At 48.0% G+C, this 20,094-nt stretch overlaps 1 long non-coding RNA gene across 2 annotated transcripts in view; it reads right to left on the reverse strand.

Moving 5' to 3' along the window:
* Positions 1-12,102: 12,102 nt before the first annotated feature.
* LOC125940343 (uncharacterized) overlaps positions 12,103-20,094 on the reverse strand; it is a 29,842-nt gene continuing 21,850 nt past the window's right edge. Inside the window, exon 3 of one of the 2 annotated variants that reach the window (XR_007463561.1) lies at positions 12,103-12,127. This is a non-coding gene — a long non-coding RNA (uncharacterized LOC125940343). Of the gene's footprint in view, positions 12,128-15,353; positions 15,448-20,094 lie in introns of those variants that run through there. The other variant, XR_007463562.1, reaches the window with a different exon arrangement.

Consider the following 20,094-nt stretch of genomic DNA (forward strand, 5'->3'; position numbering starts at 1 on the left):
GATTTGAAACTATTTCTGCGGAAAAAAACTGAGGTACTATTGGCAACGTTCGTGGGACACAAAACAGTCAAACAAGCTTCATCTAATAAAACCTTACTTAGGAAGTTGGCCAACTACAACAAAAACACAACGAACAGAGGCCACTCTGTCCGCTTCGAATAGGCCACACGTATGGCACACATTTTTATCTTTTAACAAACAGTGATCCCCCTGCCTGTGGGAAATGTGGCGGGACGCTAACTGTGCTTCACGTCTTGCTTGAATGCCGGGAGGTAGAAGAGCAAAGAAAAAAGTTCTTTCCTTTATCATACAAACATTTTTCATTACACCCGGCATTATTCCTAGGCAAAGACCCGCTCTTCGACACAAAATGATTGCTAGGCTTTTCAAATGATATCGGTATACTAAATGTTATACACCCATGCAATCCGTAGCACGGCCTCCCAATAGAGGCCTATGGTGCGGCATTAGTATGTATAGCACACGCCTCAAAGCCCTTGCGCACAGGGTCCTGGTGAGGCAGTAGTGCTGCTTGAAATTATCAATAACTGAGTGCTTTAAATTTATGTCATTTATATACATAGCACACCTTACAATAGTCATTGTCGTCATAGTTTTATCCCAAGTAAATGTTTTACGCATCTATACAGCGACCAGTTTTAGGCCCCTATATACAGCCGTGATACGTCTACTCAGCGCTAATGATCCATCGATCACTCTACCATTTCTTGGCGCTCTTTGGCCATACTTGGCCCTTGCGCCAGTAAACACTATACATCATCATCAAGAGGGCGAAGAAGCTTCCATCGCTTTAGCCTACTCAACGAATATGGCCGCTTGCATCCTTAGCGACTCTAAGGCGGCTATCCGCAACTTCACCAGAGGCCTGATCTCATCCGCAAGCAATCCGCATACTCTCATACACCTCCCCATCTCGTGGCCGCCGCGTTCAGTTAATCTGGGCCCCGGGTCACTCGGGCCTTGCCGGGAACGAAGCCGCTGACGTCGCTTCCCGTTATATATATGTTGTTTTGTGGCGCATGGGCCAGCTATGGCCAAAGATCACCAAGACGTGGTGTACTGAGTGAGCAATGGTATGATCAAAGACAGTGGGTAGGTGTAGGGTGGCTGTAAAGGGGCCTAAAATCCAGCGCACTAAAGGTGCGTAAAAGACAAAATTAATAAAATCATGTGATAGGCGCGCAATGATTATAATATAGTATAAAAAGTTGTAAGCGATACACGGCACTACTGCCTCACAGAGACCTTTAGAAGCAAGGGCCTGGAGGAGAGTGCATTTCAAATATTCGGTCACAGCAGCGTCCTCTGAAAGAGGATGCCGACACGAACCTCTCGTGCGAAGAACTTGCAAAATGTCGATGTCGTTAAGGAAGGCTAAAACTGAATCGTGCTGAAATACCGGGTCATTATGTAAAAACATCGCTGGATGGAGGGGTATACTCTCTTTATAGTCTTGAACAAAGTGCTTTTTTCTTTCAGGTTCTATTAGTGGACACTGTACTAGGATGTAAAGTACAGTAAGTGCTTCCCCACATCTAGTACAGGTCGGGGGTTCGACTCCATACAACAGGTTATTATGCGTGCCGTAAGTGTGTCCGATTCTGAGCCTTTAGAATAGGACATCATTTCTTCTAGATTTCGTGGTCGATGGCCAGTTCCCTATATGGGGCTTAATAAATGAAGTTTGTTATGAGTCTGGGCGTCCCACAAACGTTGTCAGTGGGCTCTAATTCTCTTGTATAGGTATGACTTCATATCGGGAACAGGGACGAAGCATAGATGTGTTGCCAGCTTTTGCCTCGATGGATGTGGCAAGCTGGTCTGCCAGTACATTTCCATCGATGTCTCGGTGTCCTGACACCCAGCATATCACAACATGCTGCCCAGACGCATAAATACTACATATGAATGAATAAAGCGATACTATTACAGGATTTTTGTGCCTTTTAAGAGATTTTAGAGCTTTTACTACGCTCAGCGAATCTGTGTACATGATTGCTTTTGGTATTTTCGAGTGTTTGATGTGTTTAAGAGCCGATAGTATTGCATAAGCCTCTGCTGTAAAAATGCTCGTTTGGGGGTGCAGGGCGCCGGCATCTGAAAATGATGGGCGAACCGCTGCATAAGAGACACCAGCATGATACTTGGTGCATTGGTGTAAAATTCCGGACAGGAGTATTTATGCTGCAGTTAGAGCAAGTGCATTCGAATGTGTGTAACCGGGGCGTGCTTCGTAGCATGTAAAAAAGAGAAATCACAGTCGACAGTCCGCCACTGCCACGGTGAGACCTGTATAGTGTGTGTTATTAGACAATGCTGAAAGAGTGAGACATCCATTTCCTCAGCCAGACTTCTCACACTCAACGAGAAGGGCTCTCTTACTGCAGGTCGGTTTTGAAAGAGGTGGGAGTTGGACAAATGAGTTACGGTGGAATGTGAGGGACGTTCACTGTTTGCGTTCACTCTAAGGAAATATATGAAAGCTCTGTATGTCCTCTGCAAGTGGAGTGACCACTCATTGGATTCAACGTAAAGGCTTTCGACAGGGCTCGTCCTAAAGGCACCTGTAGACAAGCGAGTACGTAGATGTTGGAAGGGGTCCAGCATCTTCAACGCGGTTGGGGTGGCTGACTGATAAATTATAGCCCCGTAGTCTAGGCGTGTTCGTATGAGGCTCTTATACAAATTTAACAGACACTTTTTGTCACTACCCCATGTAGTGCGTTACAACACATTTAAAATATTCATTGTTTTCATGCACTTCATTTTTATATGTTTTAGGTGTGGTATGAATGTTAGCGTTGTGTCAAGAATTATGCCGAAGAATTTATGTTCCGTTTTTACAGGTAGATGCTGTCCTTGCAGGTCAATGTCAGGGTCGGGGTACAGTCCTCTCTTTCTAGAATAAAAGACGCAGGTGCTCTTTTGTGGATTTAGGCAGAACCCATTTAGCCACCCTGTTCAGACCAAGCTGAACCTGCCGCTCACAAATTGCAAGGTTGCACGACTTAAATCCAATCTGTACATCATCAACGTACGTTGAATAAAACATGTTGCGTGGGATGCATAGACGCAAGGAATCCATTTTTATAATGAAGAGAGTGCAACTGAGCACCCCACCCTGTGACACTCCGGTTTCCTGCACAAAAGGTGGTGATAAGGCATTGCCAACTCGAACACGGAATGTGCGATTCAGCAGATAACTTTCAATCACATTTAACATATTACCAGAAATACCAAAGTGGGAGAGGTCTCTCAGTATTCCAAAACGCCATATGGTGTCGTAGGCCTTTTCCATGTCTAGGAATACAGACAGAAAGAGGTATTTGTGAACAAAAGCTTCACGTATCTGAGCCTCAATACGTATGAAATGGTCAGTGGTGGATCGACCCTCGCGAAAACCGCACTGGTATGGGTCAAGCAGCTTGTTTGATACTAGGAAATGTATCAGACGGTGGTTTATCATTTTCTCGAAAACCTTACAGAGGCAGCTCGTTAGAGATATGCGCCGATAACTCGATATGGACGATGGATCCTTGCACTGCTTCAGGATAGGAATCACTATTGCCTCTCTCCAGGCAGAGGGGATCTGGCCGGAGGTCCATATAGAGTTATACAGACAGAGAAGGGTTTTCTTCGTTTCAGAGGGCCGGTTCTTCAACATTTTTCGGTTGCAACAGGTGAGTGATGCATGCAGTTCCGCTAGAGAGAAAGGTAAGTTATATGCATGGCTTGTTCCCGGTGCTCTTTTGGTCTAGTTTTCGTTTTTCTGTTGCTGCTTTGTATATTGTAAATGCTGGAGAATAGTGCGATGAACTGGACACGTGTTCAAAATGTGCACCCAGGTGGTTTGCTTGGTCCTCCAGGCTGTCTCCCTGCATGTGTACCCGAGGAGGTGGATGTGTTTGTCGTCCTCCTACTCTATTGACCCTGTTCCAAATCTAAGCCTCATCCGTGTACGAGTTGATACTTGGTACAAATGTTTTCCAGCTGTCTCTCCTGGCTTGTCTCCGTGTTCTCCTACCTTGGGACTTGATTTTCTTGAAATTGACAAGATTTTAAGCAGTAGGATATTCGCGAAGCTGCCTCCATGCTTTGTTCTGCTGCCTACGTGCGTTCCGGCATTGTTAATTCCACCACGGTACACGGCGCTTGCTAGAAAGTCCACTAGTTTGGGGAATACACTTAGAAGCTACATCAATTATGAAATTAGTAAAATACTCGACGCCACCGTCAATTCCGAGCGATGACATGCCAGCCCACGAGAGCGTACTGCTAAGTGTTTGGAATTTCTCCCAGTCCACTGCATCGACCTTCCACCAGGGAGCGCGTGGTGGAGATTGGTATTGTTTTGTGGCTCTAGGCAGCAGGGTGTCGGAACGAAATGTTTTTCGTTCCGGTTTTCGTTTCTTTCCACAGAAAAAAGTTCCGTTCCGTTTTCGTTCCGGAACAAAAGAAAAAACGTTCCGTAACGGTTCATAACGTCTTTTTTTTTCAATAAGAAAAACGAACAAAATACTTAATATTAAAAGTATCTTTTAAAAACAGCAAAAAATACTGAACTAATACTTAACATGCAATAATATTTGTTGGGGTTTTACGTCCCAAAGCCACGATGTGACTATGAGGGAAGTCGCAAAAAGTTTCGAAGCAAGGACACAACAAAAACTTGGTATTTGTTTTTCGTCAAGTTTGAATCCCAAATTTTCGTCAAGTTGGGGGGGGGGGCACACGATTTCAGAAGCAGCAGGTCATCAAGTGTACTCGCCCATAAGCGAGACCGCTGTTCTGACAAAACGAACTTGAGTGCCGAAAATGCCCTCTCAACGCTGACTTGTGTGGCTGGCACACCAAGGGCCACTTGTGCTAACATGTACAGCTCCGTACAAACTCAAGCGACGACAAAGCCCTCTCCACGACAGCCTGTGTGAGAGGCACGCGAAAGTCCGCTTGAATTTAATACGAACAGCTATGGGGTTGCCACTTTTTTCGTTTCCTGCATTATTTCAACGCATCTTTCCTTTGAAATACCTGCCCGAGATGCGAGCTGACGTTGAACCCTGAGTTATGTATTATTGCTCACGTTGCATGACCTCGGTTGTTCCGGATCGCAAAGTTTTCCCGTGAACCGAAAAACGATAAAAAATATTTCGTTTTTGCTCCAGAACGAAATAATAAATAACGTTCCGGTTACGTTTTCGTTCCGGTCAAAAATATCGTTTTTTTCGTTTCGTTTTTCATTTTCGTTTTTCGTTCCGTTCCGACACTCTGCTCAGCAGTATTAGGAAATGGTCGTTCCGGTAAAGGTTTTTTATAACTTCCAATTCAAGTTCAGGTAATATGGATGGAGAAGCTATGCTGAGATCTATAGAGGAAAAGGTTTTGTTTGCATGTAGGTTCTTTTTTGTTTAGCAGACACGCACCGGATGAGAAAAGAAAGTCTTGAATTAGACGGCCTCGCGCTTCGATGCGAGAGTTGCCCCACAGACTGTTGTGTGCATTGAGATCCCCAAGAACAAGATAAGGCTCTGGCAATTCGTGTATAAATGACTTAAATTCATGTTTGTGTAAGCGGTAATGTGGCGGTATGTGTAGCGAGCAAATGGGGATGAGTTTGTTAAGGAGAACAAGCCGAACTGCCGCTGGTTTAAGGGGCGTTTGCAGCTGCAAACGCTGACATGCTATGCTTTTGGGAATTACAATGGCAACACCGCCTGATGATGCGAGACCATCATCGCGATCTTTACGAAACGTAACATACTGTCGGAGAAAATTTGTATGTGTGGATTTTAAGTGAGTTTCCTGTACACACATCACTTTTGGATTGTGTTCGTGGAGAAGTTCTTGCACATCATCGAGGTTCCTAAGAAGGCCTCTGATGTTCCATTATATGATTTGTATACCCATACTGAAAGTGAATGGGTGCTGTGTGTACTAAAAAAAGGAAGTCTTAGATTGCAGAGCCCTTTCGACGCCCTGTAACGCGGGATTTGTCCTTTATGAAGCGGTCGAGGGAACCTCGCCGCTCCGTAGGCGCTTGGTGCGCCGTCGGGATGGGTGTGGTGTCCATTGGCTCTTGTGAAGCGCCGGACACGCACTCTTGCGAGCGAGAAGTTTCGCGAGATAGTCTCGCCGCAAAGGACGAAACATTTGCGCCCACCAGCCCGGATGTCAATGGGGCTGCCTTTGGGCCTGAGCTGCGCCGGTTGTTGCAAGCTTCAGCAGGGGCCGGTGAGGGTGAGGCAGCCCTGACTGCACCCACCGTGGGAGCTGCTGGCAGGCCTGCGTGTTCGCTACGCCTAGCACAGGCTTCCACCAAATACTGTTGTGGTGCCGGCAACCCTAGGGTAACCGGGCCTGTTTGCTGGTTGGGTGGAGTAGACTTAGCTCCTTCCACCCTGGGGGCAGGAGCCACAAGCGACAGCTCGCTGCGCACGGGCTGGGCAGGTGGCAGTAGCCGCTGCGACGCTGCCCCTTGACACGCCGCATCAGCGTAAATGGTCGTGTGGAATGGTGAGCACCGTTTTCCTGCTTCCCTGAACGATATGTTTTCATGGACTTTTAGGGTTAGCATTTTTTTTCTTTTGTCCAGCTTGGACATGACCGAGAGTACGCAGGATGGTCACCATCGCAATTAACGCAGTGAGGTGTGGCCTCACAATTATCTGAGGCATGGCCTTATAATCCACACTTAGCACAGGCGAGTCGACGACGGCAGCTCTACGAGCCATGGCCGAATCGTTGGCATGGCCTAATATTTGGGATGTAAGGTCTTATGGCTATCTTTGTGTAGCCTGCTTCAATGCTCATTTCAAAGGTAAGTATCAATTGTTTCGTGGGAATTTATTTGTTGTCCGTCTCAGAACAATGCGCTGCACATTCGTGACATTCTGCTCCTTCCGTCCTTCCAACAATTCGGTTTGAGATAGGTCGATGAGGTCTGCTTCGGATACTACCCCCCGTACTGTGTTCATGGACCGATGCGGTGAAACGGTAACTGTGACATCACCAAAAGTAACAAGCTTGCTTAGTCTATTGTATTGGTCTTTATCACGTAGCTCAATCAGAAGGTCCCCGCTTGACATTTTGGTGACATGTAGCCAGGACCTAGCGTGTTCGTCAAGCTTTTCGCAACTACAAATGGGGATATGGATCCTGCTAGTTTTTATTTTCTTTCGCTATGCACTACTTGAAATCGCGAGAAAATGTCTTTAGGTCGCGTGAACATGTTCAAAATCTCATCGGTGCGTCCCCTCTTGTGAGGGAGATGATCAAGAAGCCCAGGAAAAGCGGGCGTTCCCATAACAGTTTGGTGTGCTTTGGCAGCAATGGCAGCCACCCACCATGGAGCCAACAAGGGCACGCTGCAGCGCTTAACGTGTAAGGCTGCAGGCGCCAGCCGTACATTGCCGCTATAACCTTATTGATAAACCCAAGAGAGGGCACCTACACAAGGTTAACCCAAGCCACCTATGAAAATTGAGCAAGTAACAGAAGAGAACAGGTGACAGGACAATGAGGACAGAAAAATAGAGAAGAAAAAGATCGGAGAGGGGGACAGGGAAAGGCGACCGCCGATTACCCCCGGGTGGGTCAGTCCGGGATGCCATCTATGTGAAGCAGAGGCCAAAGAGGTGTATTGCCTCAGCCGGGGGGGGGGCCTTAAAGGTCCAAACACCCGGCATTAGCGCAACCTCCAGGATCCCCCTTTCCCCAGACACGGCTAAGCCATGCACGGATACGCGTGGGAGGGTCCAACCCCCATGTGTTCAGGTACGTGGTGGTAGAACTCACCAAACGCCTGCTTGTGCAGACGCCCCTGCGGGGGCCCGAGAAATCGTCCACCGGGCACGTCACCCGTCATTGGAGCAGCGATGCCTCCCCCCCCCGACAACCCGCTGTCCAGCATGCTGAAGAGAACGCAGTCGCCTCCTGGCGCGGCCACGCCAAAGACAGAATGTTTACGTATGGTGAAATCCTCAGGCATTGCCGTAAGGTAAGAATAAGTCCTGAGAATAAGTCCTGACAAGTCCCGACAAGTCACTCAATAAGCAGCAGTCGACAAAATGACGATTATTACAGAGTCCAGACACGCACATTCCCACACCCTCGCCGTACAGCGACATCTACCCAGACGTTTACACGCCACTATGCAAAGCATGCGATGTGGCTCGCGCGGAGCGCGACCGCATTATCTGGGCATGTCCAGCAGCGACAAACACCTATACCACAGCACTAATCCTGCATATGAAATCACCACGCCCGAGCAGTGGAAAGCTGTGCTGCTCCACTCATGCCAGGAGGACCAACTCTGCGCAGTCCGACTGGCTGACGCCGCCACCAAGTCACATTTATGGCCGCCGCCTGAAGAAGGGTGGCTACGGTGGGACTAGTCTCCCAGCCCCAACCTCCTTTGACCCCAGCAGGGACATTCAATACAGTTTTTTCTCTCTCTGGGAATTTGGCAATGCTTGTGCGCCAATTTCAATGACAAAAAAAAATATTCTTGCGGTAATTTTCCCACTTCTATTGAACATTGTGATGCACAGGCTTTCCAAGAGATTATCAGCTGTACCGAATATGGAACACGCCATCTACGCTGACGATAACACAATTTGGTGCCCGGGAGGTTCGAAGGAGGCCGTCGAGCAGGCGCTCTGGGAAGCCCTAGACGTTACTCAGTCCTTCCTTGATGGAACACGACTTAAGATCTCCCCGAATAAATCCGAATTTTTACGACACAGGCGCTCGAGACAGGGGGTTCGAGGGCTAACACCTCTAGACCAGATTCCTATTAATATTTATGTGAGGAATGGTCACAAGATCCCCAGGGTCAACTCGATCGGAATCGCAGGGCTTCTGCTTGACTCCGGGGGCTGTAATGCCACAACCATTGCTCACCTCAAGTTGAAAACTGAAAGCATTCTTAGACTGATCATTAGAGTCTAATAAAAATGGAGGGATTTGTGAGAACAACCTGCTTAGGGCGCATCATGCATTTCTTATGAGCCACGTAAATTATATTGTTTCAGCCTTACATTGGACAAAAGTGGAGAGGGACAAACTTGACACCCTGATGCAGAAAAGCATCAACAAAATGTTCAGCATCCCGACTGAGGCAGAAAGGTCCGCACAGGCTGTGAGGCTTTTGGGCTCTCGGGCAGGTCAATGTCTTCCGGGGGCAGCCGGTCTTCGACCTAGCTTCAGCCGGAGAGTGCACGCCGAGGCGAATTCCCTGCTGGCTGAAAATGACAACGTCGAAGAGCGTCCGGCACGTGAAACACGCGATGCAAGAACAGAAACAGAAGGGAAAAAAGCCAATCCAACCTGAAGAGAACACGGATCTTCAAGCAACCAATGAGCAAACGACGAATCGGCCAGAGCGGCAGAAAAGCCAGTCCCACTGGCAGAAGAGGGGAGAGTTCCAGAAGCGGCACCAGGAGAAGGTCGGCCACCGAACCGGGGGTTTAAGACGGCCATCGGGTTCGGGACCCAAGCCACCAGGACTTCACCCGACCGGGGGCTCCTGCCAACAAGATCCTGGGCATCGCCACTCTGCCCAATCGTCAACTGCTGCCCGAGGCCGGTGAGCACCTCTTCCCGTGGGCAGAAAATGAGCTGTCGGGCTACGTGCCTGAATTCCACGACCAGATGCCCGGCCAGAACGCCGCCGCCGTCTGCCCATGTCACCAAGCCGCCTGTCTTCTCCCTCCAAGCCAGAGCTTCCACGCTCTGGTCGCCCGTTCAACGGGCCGACACCCCGATCATTGGTGAGATTGACGCCGCTTCCTCTCGTCTCTGTTTCGCCGCGTCGAGACTATAGTGCGCACTCACACCCGCTGCCTGCCCGAAGTTGCCTGAAATAATTAGCGTTCTAGCTCCATATGTGTTGTATTATGAGTTCTTTTTGAGTGTTTATTTTATGGGTTTTTTCTCGCATTAGCCGTATTAAAATTTGTGTATGCGTTCCACAAAAAACGGCTTTGTTCTCAATGGGGTTCTCGGAGGCACTGCCTCAGAGGACCGTCTGAAAAATTAAAACAAAAGAACCTGCATCACAGGCAATTTTCAATTGCCTGACAGCAAGCCCTTGCGTGGCTCAGTGGTATAGTATCCGACACCCGCGCAGCGGCCCTGGGTTTGATCCCGGCGGGGACCGCGTACTTTTTTCGCATTTCGCGCGATATCGGTTACGGTCACCGACATCGGTGGCGGACACCATCGCGAACTGAAACGGCTATTGGAATAATCCCATAACAGCTTACGCTGTAAAACATTGGGGCAGACGGGTCACATAACAGGCGAGCGCTGCTCACACGCGCAGCCGTCCTCTCTCGCTTCGGTGGCGTGTCAGGTGCATGACGCATGCACCCGGCGCGTCATTGGCCTGTTGCTAGGTAACGCATGAAAAACAAGTCACAAATTGTAAGTTCATTCATACGGAAAACTTTTTAGTTTTTGCAGAAAAGAATTTTAAAAAACGATGCCTGTTGCTTAATTTCACCTTTTTTCTATACTAGCGGCTGCTAACGGACGGCACCAATACTAGCATGACGTGTTTCCTGTCGCCAGTTGTCCCCGAGTGTCTCCTCTTGTTTAATTTATTTCTCTATGCCCGAACTGGGTGCGTGAGCATCAAACATATCGGAGCAAATATGCGTAATGGAATGCCAAAATATTGATCCAGTGAGACCCGAGACCCGAGGGTCTCGCTAGAATTCAAATAAGATAGCAAGATTAACTGGTCAGCAGTTACCATAGATGAGAAAGGATTTATCCAACCGGAATCACTGCAAGAGTAATGTAATTGCACAGTATAGTTATAGAGGTCTTTCTTAAGAAAATTAAGATCGAAATCAAACAGGCAAAAGCCTAGACGCGACAGCTGTAGTAAAACGTGATTAAATCAAGCAGGAGAGGGAAGTCTTTGTCCCAGCCTAGTTTGAATGCCGACGCCAATAAACTTCATCATCATGAACTGAAGAAGTATGCTGGTCTGGGCCGATTGGTACATCATTTGGACGTGAACAGACAGCGCTAGGACGGGACGAGGTGAGTACCACAGACATAGTGACAACATCAGCGCCTTCTCTGTCGTACTCACTTCGTCCCGTCCTAGCGCTGTTTGTGCTCGTCCTAATCATCATCATCACCGGAAGCGAGAGAGAGGGACCCAGCTACCAAGCGTCTTTTACCCAACATGCCTTCGCTTCTGCAGTGTAGCGTGTCGCTGCATTGTTTAAAATCGAATTGCAACAACGGAGCCACTTATCATGACAGTGGCTATGTCAGATTTTTTTTTTCGGTTTAGCACATTGCAGGGCGTTGACTGAGATGGAGTTAAGGAAGCAGTTTGACATCACAAATTGAAAGGAAGGCAATTTCGCGTGCACTATGGTTATGCTGGAATCAAGGTTAACTTTATTTTACAGAGTGCAATTTATATGCGAACTGGCACGTGTGACGTCGCAGGAGAGAAATAGCCGGGACCTCTTCGTGCGAGCGATATTTTAGTGTTCGAATAGTTCGTAACTGCGAATGTCTGGGCCTGTTAGGCGTGGAATCATTACAGCGTATTGTCAGAACATCATGACGACTTTCTGAATGAGTTGTTTCTTTGATAGAGCAGTCATTGAAAACACGAAGCAGTTTCATGGCAACAGTTTGTAGTACCTTTCACGTTTTTTTTTTCTGGGCTTGGTTTGTCACAAATCCGAGCCAGTGGCTCCGGTTTCAATTCCTGACGCCCTTTGACCTTACTACGGTTACCAGGTTCTCCCTGTCACTCTCTTTTGCCCTTTTAGTGACAGACGCCAGAGTGGGAGCAGCCACCACCAACTGGAGGGGCAGATATTTTATGAAAATGCATCGCCATCGCAGGTGACTCAACGTCATTGTACTGTTAAGCTTGATGGCAGTATAATATTTTCTATAGTGGCGGTGGCGGTGCACCATAGAGGTTCTGAGGTATTAAAGAAAACATTCTCAGCATTTGCTGAAAGAAAAATCACAGAAAACTTACACTGTGGTGGTACTAGCTTCTTATATTCCATCTGAACTGGTGGAGTTACATTGGTAATAAAATTCTGCGCTATATACATCAGTCCTGTTGTAAAAAAATGAAACAAAACGAGTTAGTGGTCCGTGAGATATTATTTTGTTCAGCCTACTGCAGTTAACAGTTCAAGCCTGTGCATTTGGATCACGCTCACTATACCATCACGCTCAATATAAGGGAAACGGGAAATGATGTACCCAACGACTGAAGTATCCCTTTCATACTACATCGAAATAAATGTGAGCGCAAATACTACCACGAAAAGCAGCATAACTCAATCACCAGGCATATTCCAACGCAAATGAAATATTAAAAAATAAACAATCAAGAGTGGCACTGAAGCACTCCAGCCATGTCTATGTCCGTCCATGTAAAATATATCACTTCATGGAAGGTGAATATGCAATATAATTGAGGTCCTACGGCAAAGTTTTTCTACTTTTAACTTTGGTTACCGGACGCTGTATTTACTAATTCGAATAGTTGTTTCGATAGCTGCTGTCAAACATCCAAAAACACAGAAGTCCAATTATCAATAAATGAATACTGGCTCGGCCTTTCTGTATATTCTGGTGATCTAGATTTTTTTTTCAAATCAGGACTGAATATTGCATACTTTTGCAGCCTCTTCACTGGAAGATTGGAGTTATAAACTTTTAAAGAGTAAAATCGAGTGAGTGACATAACTTTATTTGAAATTGAGCGATTGGAGGGCCCGGGTCTGGGGCCGCCTACATTGCCACTGGGAGCTGTTGCTCCCGTAGGGCCTCCATAGTTCGCTGGATGGCCCAAAGTTGGTCTTGGAGTTCTGAGCTGAGCAGCACAGCCAACCACTGCGCCCGCAGATTTTCCGGCGAGACTGCCATTTTTTCTTGATATATATTACATCCCCACAACACGTGTTGAAGGGTGGCTCTAGCAGACTTCGATTGCTTGCATATATCGCTGGCATATATCTCGGGGTAGAAAGTCTTTAATTACACGGGACTAGTGTAGGTTTATGTTTGTAATCACCCCCAAGCAACGGACTCAGCTCTGTTCAGTTTAGTGAGGGGTGGTCGGTAAAATTCGCCTCCAGATTTTGATCGAATCTGGTAATAAATATCGCTTAATCTTGTTAATCTGTGTTTTTTTTCTCTCCAGATCTCCTCCTCCGCGTTCCCCTGGCCGATGGAAGTCACTCCTTGCTCAGCTCGGCGAGTAAGCCCTCGAGCTTCGCGATGTGCTACCTCGTCGGGGTGAATTGCGGGAATGCCGGGAGTCGTATGCGCTGGGAGCCAGAGGATTTGCCTGCCGTTCTTCTCTGCGTTGATAAATTTTCCTTCGTTGACTCTGATGATGTGCCACGCCTCAGGAGACATCCCACCCTTAGCATAGTTTCTAATGGCCGCCTGATAATCGCTAATGTGGAGTGAGCATTCGACTAATGCTAGTGCAATTGCCACCTCCTCTGCTGTCTCGGAATGCTTGATATTAACTGACAAGCTTGTAAGAGGTTTTTGGGTGTGATCTACAACTACTACCACAGAGATATTTCTGTGTGGGTATTCAGCCGCGTCTACGAAGGTTGCTTTGTCGTCTGACCCATAGCTTTGGATCATTTTCTCTGCTCTGCTCATGCGTCTGCCCTTGTTGTAAACTGGAATCCTGTTCTTAGGTATATTTGTTACTAGGAGTTTGTCACGAATTTCTCTTATTATCGTCCTCTTTTCCCCGTATTGATTGATTGTGGTACTTGATTCCTAACTTGCGTACTATATGCCGTCCTGTTTGATATTGAAAATTTTAAAACATGGACAATTCGTTAGCACGATTACAAACATCACACAATTGTCCATTTTTGAACGTAAAAATGTGTACCATTAGAAATTGTTTGTCAAAACATGGGTGTTCTTCTTTGTTCGGGAGTGAACATGCGAGATAAATGACGAAGGTTGAGGCCAGACAGTGGGCCAGGGAGGCTAATTCAGGTTTTCACATGGGGAAATTTGCTCTTTTAGTAATATTGTCCTAGAGATTCTGTTGTGTATGTGACGAGATTTCAAATTGAGGGCCCCGAGCATAGGCAACCGATGTTCTAGGGTGCAAAATAACAAAGGTTTCAAAACCACTGGCACTAAGAATATGGCTTATGGTATCATGGGTGTTTTGAACTGGAAGTATCAACACTGTCACATGACTTGTCGCATGGCTTGTCGTGTATGTTGCGGAGCTTGGCTACACGCACTTACTGATAGCGCAAACGTTCACTCGTTTATTTCACAGGTAAACAAATGATAGTTGTACTTGAGAGAAAATTTTCAGTCTGCATGGGCAAATAATATTTTAGGGGCGAAGCTCCTTACGCCGTGGGTCAGTCTCTCCTCCGTCGTAGCCACCTCGTCTAGTTCGTGAAGTGATCACTAGATGGCGTTGGTGGCGCTCGCTCCATTCAGCGCGTCTGCACCGCTGCCGGTGCAGACGTGCACGGACATGCAGTTTCTGGATCCGCTTTTCGGCGTCGCCGTGCACCTTCTGCTTCGCGGGCTCCAACGTCGGGATCTGTTTCTCGGCGCGGAATAAAAGGGCGTTCGATATGTACAAATGTGCAGGTGTGCGAGAGAGCCGTACACGATGGCGAGTTTCCAAAACGCCTCTGGCTGTACTTTGACGACGCGGCTTATACAACACATGACTTGCAGATATGCTCTCACGTGCACATCCTTTGACTACTTAAAACCCACGACCACCTGCGGGACGTGCATAGACATTGCATTTACGAACGTCCAACTGCAACGCATACAAGAACCGCTCTCCTCGCATTTCACTGACCATAAAGCCGTCATTTGGAAGGGACAACGGAAGCCAAACCTCATCTAAGAAAGTGAATAAAAGTTCTTATATAACATCACACACTGGTTCTCACGTCTTTCATGATGATGTAATGGGCGAATTTTCACAGGAAGAGTCATGAACCTCCGTAGCTTCGCCCACTCATCATCATTCACCCCGTGGATATGCTGTTTTTTTTCTTCATTTGCAGCCTGCTTTCTGATCCTGCTGGGCACATGATGAATGAAATCAAAGACGTAGAATTCAGAGAATTTGCCTGAATTGTAAACACTACCTTCCTTCACTTCCGAAGCATTGCAAGCTTTTAGGCCTCAGCTGCAAATGTCTTCTACACCAAAGATGAATTCATATACCAGCAATTCACGCATTCAAAAGAACAGGAGAGTTTTCTTTTAAGTTCTTAGAGCGGCTTTATTATTGTTCTGTGCTACTGCTATACGAGACAGTTTCAATTCTTGAATATGCATATATGACTGAAGTGTTTCCTCTCTCATCTGTGTAATTTTCACTTTCTGGTTGAATGCGTTTAGCGAAAGCTCAATAGAGAGTAAGAAAGAAAGCGGATTTGTAGTTGCACCAACCTATTGCGCCACATAACAATAATAATAAACTTCAGGAAATAAAGTTTCGGTTCTTAACACGTTTTTCGTGGTCAACACTGCTCTACATAATACCTTTCGTAAAGATAAATAAACGCCCACTAAAGAGCACAGGAAAGCGGTACGCAGCTCCCTTCCTCACACACTCCAAGCCAGTCATTTATTGTTCGATATCAATGTACGACCGTGGACAAATAAAACGGGCACAAATGAGACCTATCTAGAATCTAGCATTTCTTTTTGTTTCATCTTTAATGACATCGCGTGATGACAGCATGATTTCGGTCTGTACGCATAATTTGAGGCTTGCAACCCCTATTGGAGACCAGTGGTAGCGGTACTAACATAGCTCTCGTAGTGTTCATCCAAAGAGGTGATCTGCATCACAATTTCCAGCCCAGGTTTAGTTTGCCCAGAGTAGTTTTTTGGGGACACTTGTATATGAGAGAAACGTTCAAGACCGACTACACTTGCTGATGAGAGTTAAACATGGTACGTACTCGCTATGGGCAACGGACCAAAAAAATGGTCGTAGAAAATGTTACATATTTACGACACACGTGGCGTGTGTGCCGAATACGACAGCACTCAGTTGGAACCTTGGAACATGAATGTTTATTGCTTCCGTCTGGGAGCGTATATATTGACGAAAATCAAAGAGAGGGAGGCGAGGCCAAGGGAACATATGTAAGAAGAAATCACACGCGCCGCCAGCGCTTGTCAGGCAGTTTGATTGTGACTGCCGTCACTTTACAATTTCTCCTCTCTTAATATTGAAGTCGCTGTACTGGTTTTTTTTTTGACGTGTAGAGAGCCGCAAAGCTTGGGGTGAGCCGTGGGGTTCAGCGATAGCAGCGTTGCTCGCTGTGAGTTCCGGTTGAACTTCATGCTCTGGTTCTGCTATGCCCCCTTGTTCTGCTGATGGTCTCAGCGATTTTGGATAGCCACTAAGAGTACCTGCTCCTGATGATCGATTTGCCGCTTCTTGATCTGCACCAAGTGGTGGCGTTGAACCTTCCCGTTTGCGCACCTGGTGAACATGTCGTCGTACTGATCCGGTCGGTGTTCGTATGGTAACCATCCGAGAACCTATTTTCGACTGTACAATTCCTGGCGTCTTTTCTCACGCGTTTCCAAGTTGCAGGTGTACACGGCACCTTCAGGTAATGGCAGTTGCCACTCGTCTGCTTTGTTAGCTGGCTTTGCGTGTAGGTAAATTCTTCGCTGTACAGGAGAGAAGCATGTATCTAAACTAGATAGAATTTGATAGCCGAAGCGCAGCTCTGACTGCGATTTTCCCAGAGCGGTTAGGCGTCTTCCTATAGTTCAAAAGCAGCCTGTTCAGCTTATCATCTGAACGCCCCTCACCAATCTTCTTGAGGCCGTCCTTAATTGTCCTGACTGCCCCTTCTGCTAGACCGTTTGACTGGGGGTGATGTACAGCTGCGCACAGATGTATTATATTGTTCTTGACAAAAGTAGCGAACTCGTCACCGGTAAACTGCGCTCCATTATCCGAGACGATGGTTCGCGGAACGCAAAGCTGCAGAAGGTACCGCGCAGGCAGTTGATAGTGCACAGAGCGTCGGCTTGTCAGAGTGGTTTGTCGAATCCACTTTCTGTATGCATCCACGATAACGAGTAATATGTTCCCTGCAATAGGACCAGCAAAATCGATATGAACCCTTGCCAATTCATCAGCAGTAACGGGCCAGCTCTTTGGCGTTGCTGTAGCCGGCATGGGCAGGCTTGGAACACAGTTCTGACATGATGCTGTCAGTCTTTCTATGTCGCGATCTAAAACTGGCCACCAGAATGACAATCTAGCGACTGCCTTCATAGCGGACGATCCTTGGTGCGTCTCATGCAAAAGGTATTAGACGCGACGTCACACCTCTCTCGGAACGACTACTCGACGGCCCCAGTACAACAAACCGTGAGCCATAGACCACTCAAATTTCTTGTCGAAAATTGCTGTCATACTCGTGTTCAGGCTTATTGCGCAGGACCGTTCCTGCGCAAACCAACTGTTCTTAGTGAATCTCATAACTTGACCTAGAGAAGAGTCATCTGCAGTCCACTACATTAGCTCCTCAACTGACGCAGCTCCCTCATCGAACCCAGCCAAGGCTAGCAGATAGTCTGGTGAATCCGCTTCTGGTGGCTTCGGTGCAGATGTACGTTGCGGCAGTCTACTAAGAGTGTCAGCGTTGAGAAACTGTTTAGCATGAGTATTGAAGCTGATAGCCGAATCCGCCAAGGTACGGCCCCCAGCGCTGTATTCTAGCGGCTGCTAAAGCTGGAGTTGGTCGCTTCGCCTTCAATCAGGCCCTAGGAGTGGCTGGTGATTAGGGACCAAAACGAATTCTCGGCCTATGAGGTAATCATGGAATTTGTACTTTCCAAATACAAGAACAAGCACTTCTCTCTAAAGCTGAGAATAGTTCTTCTCAGCCCTTGTTGACGTTCTAGAATGGAAACCGATGGGTGTGTTGATGTTTCCGAATGTATGAAGAAGCACGGTACCTATTCCGTCCGATCAAGCGTCACACTATAGCTTGAGGGGTCTGTCGGGACCATAGCTAGCCTGGACAGCCGCTTCCCGAAGATATTGTTTTGCATCACTAAAAGCTGCTGCTCGCGCGTGTTCCCACAACCAACGTGTGTTGTTCTTCAATAACTTGTACAGCGCCGCTAGTAAGGAAGCCATGTTGGGCACGAACTTCGAATAAAAATCACAGCATATCCACGGGGTGAATGATGATGAGTGGGCGAAGCTCCGGAGGGAATCATCGGATCTCCCTCTTAAGGGGACGCTAGCACAAACGCGTTAGAAACGTGCAGTACTCTCTAGTAAAGCGGGAGTGGCCACAGCGTCTTACGCAGCCATTTACACATGCCGGAACGTGCACCGCGTTTGCCGACGCCATCACATGACTGCTGAGAGAGTATACCCCGCCGTATTCATAAACGCTCCTCGACTTGAACTTGACTTGCCACCGCCTTGGGCAGCGCGTTCGAAACGCGTTGAAGGTAAGGCGGAGAGGCCACAGCGTCTTACACCAGCTTCTTACACGGGCCGTAACGCGCTAGCACAAACGCGTTAGAAACGCGCTAGAAACGCGGCCTTTCGTTAATGTTGGGTATTTATTGCCATCGTGGTGCGTGTGTCTATGTGCGCTTCGTGGCGTAGTGGTTAGCGCCGCGCGTTCGGAAGCGAGCGGTCCCTGGTTCGATTCCGCGCTACGGACACAACTTTCGGAATTATTTTTTCATAAAACGCCGGAAGCGTTCTCCGGAAGCCGGAAGCTGGCTTCCGGAACCGGAAGCGGAACCGGAAGTGGAAACGGAACAGGAAGTGGAAGCGGAAGTCGGCTTCCGGTTATACTATACGTATACATATATGTGTATATATGGGTATACATACATATACGGACACACAACGCCATCTATTGAGCAATTCATAAACCTAGACGTGGCTACCTACTACGACGGGGACGAACGGATGCCGCTATAAGGAGCTTCGCCCCTAAAAGGTAATCATGCCCTGAAACGACCACTGCTGCTTAACGTTTTTGGGGCTGGGTTTGTGCGCGATTGCTTGAACATGCTTCTCGATTGGATGCAGACATTGACGATCGATTGACGAGCGGAAGCTTGTTTTTATGGGGCTGTGACAGTACAGAGGGCCCAATGAAGAGACATGGCAAGTTCTAGAAGGTTTAGATGGGAGAGCATCTTATACTCGGGGCAGTGGCCGTTCTGCGGTGTCAGCACCCATACTGCGCATGCGCAAGTGTCCCTCATTCTCCTCTCCTACGCAGGTGTGAGCTCTCCTCCTCCCCTCTCCCCCTCTCCCCAACAGGTGCGGCGCAGCAAATCATTGCATATACCTCTCTCTCTCACTCTCTTCCTCTCTCTCAAAGGGTACGCCGGTAGGCGGTGCAAGTGTCGCGGCGCAGCATAAAGCACGCGTTCACTGTGCTTCCGTCATTCTCTCTCTGTGCAACGATGTGCGAAACGCCATGAACACCTTCAACGTCGGCGCTAGTTGCAGCGGCAGTACCACCGCCGCGAAGCAGAGCAAGGCTCGGGAAGCCGAACATAAACGATAGCGTCGGCAAGCGGACCCCGAACTTCGAGCCAGGGAAGCCGAACGTAAACGTCAACGTCGGCAGGAGACCTTCTACGGAAGCAACACGGGCTCGGCACGCCGAAGTGGAACGTCAGCGCTGTCAAGCCGACCCCGAACTCCGGGCTCGGAAAGTCGAAGCGCAACGGCAGCGTCGAGCGGCAGCTCCCGATCCCGAAGCGACGAGGGCAACGCAAGTCTGCGGCGAGAGCAGCAACACGTTCGAGGCCATTACAACGCACGGCCTTCGACGGGGCTGACGCGCGGTTCAAGCGCGACTTCCTCGATCGGAGCTTCGGGCACAGCTGCAACGTGTGCGACCGGTTTTGGTTCGACAACAACCTGAGGCAGGTCGGTAGCGTCGAGAACGAACGTCAGCGTAACGCGGCCGTCGGACCCCGTACAAACTTCTCCTCTCTTCTCAATACAGTCTCTCACTTTTATTGGGTTGT

Source organism: Dermacentor silvarum, chromosome 9, assembly GCF_013339745.2.
Source record: "Dermacentor silvarum isolate Dsil-2018 chromosome 9, BIME_Dsil_1.4, whole genome shotgun sequence".
In the NCBI taxonomy this organism is placed as follows: Eukaryota; Metazoa; Arthropoda; class Arachnida; order Ixodida; family Ixodidae; genus Dermacentor; species Dermacentor silvarum.